Consider the following 1,691-nt stretch of genomic DNA (forward strand, 5'->3'; position numbering starts at 1 on the left):
AGCATGTTGGTAATAATGGTTCTTGGCCTCAACACAGGTGATATGATAACACTATCTGAAGAATTTGCCGTGTCATGGGACTCATTTTTTAAGGCAGAGCTAAGTAGTATCTTTTTTAGAGTATGAAGGCGTTAGTACCGGGGTTATACACATGCAGCTCAGCAAGAAGCATGTCCGAACTACATCCTCTAATCACACACACACGACACAGCACACACCACACACACACACACCACACACACACACACACACAGCACACACACACCACACACAATGCTAGTATGAATGGAGCAACGCAATCGAAATGCATGAGGCCAAGTCGCGGCCAGGCAAGAGAGAGAGGGAAAAACAGAGGGAGAGGGAGAGAGAGACAGAGACCGTGAGAGAAAGAGGAACGAGTGGTCATGCTCGTAAGCCACCCTACCAGACCTGCGAGACACTAATACACACATCAATACACATGCCCTCCAACGAGCATCCCATGCACACGTTCACACACCAGGCGCACAAACACACATAAGCAAATGAAAAATACCTTCAGCTAAACACACACACACACACCACACCACACACACACACACACACACACACACAACACACACACACACACACACACACACAACACACACACACACACACACACACACAATCTGCAGCACAGTACAGTTGACACACAGACACATGCAGCTTTAGAAGCAGAAGACATCCAGCCATTTAGGGCATAGTACTAAGACAGACACACACTCACACACGACACATTAGCTGTTGACAGACAGGGGTTAGTGAGGAATGGGGGGGTCTGGGTCAAAGATAAGCAGGAGAGATGTTAGTAAGGAGGAGGCTATGCTCTGTTTTTTGTAGTCCAGAAGCACAGCATTGGCCCTCCTTACTAAATCTCTGCTTATTCTCTTGACCAGACCCCATTTCCTCACTAACCCCTGTCTGTCAACACTAAATGTGTGTGTGAGTGGTTTCTGTTAGAACAATGCTAAATCGCTGATGCCTTCTGCCTCTAAAGCTGCATGTGTCTGGTGTCAACTGTACTTCTGCAGATTGTGTGTGTGTGTGTGTGTGTGTGTGTGTGTGTGTGTGTGTGTGTGTGTGTGTGTGTGTGTATGTGTGTGTGTGTGTGTGTGTGTGTGTGTGTGTGGTTTGGCTAAGGGCGGGCTGGTCGACCGCGCGCCTGAGGCGAACGTCGCCCAAGAGACGCTCGCTGGAGGGAACGTCAACTAATCATTAGTGTCTCGCAGGTGAGGAGGGTGGCTGACGCAGCATGACCATCGACTCTTTCTACGGACACCATCAAACCACGCCACGCATCCCCCCGCGCCGCGCCCCCCGCGCGCCGGGCGGGGGGGGGGGGGCCGCGGCGCCGCCTCCATCCATGTCCGATTGCCCTGCTCCATTCATACTAGTGTTGTGTGTGGTGTGTGTGTGCTGTGTGTGTGTGTGTGTGTGGTGTGTGTGTGTGTGGTGTGTGCTGTGTCGTGTGTGTGTGATTAGAGGATGTAGTTCGGACATGCTTCTTGCTGAGCTGCATGTGTATAACCCCGGTACTAACGCCTTCATACTCTAAAAAAGATACTACTTAGCTCTGCCTTAAAAAATGAGTCCCATGACACGGCAAATTCTTCAGATAGTGTTATCATATCACCTGTGTTGAGGCCAAGAACCATTATTACCAACATGCT

This window comes from Notothenia coriiceps, unplaced genomic scaffold, assembly GCF_000735185.1.
Source record: "Notothenia coriiceps isolate Sejong01 unplaced genomic scaffold, NC01 NC01_scaffold00012273, whole genome shotgun sequence".
Taxonomy (NCBI): Eukaryota; Metazoa; Chordata; class Actinopteri; order Perciformes; family Nototheniidae; genus Notothenia; species Notothenia coriiceps.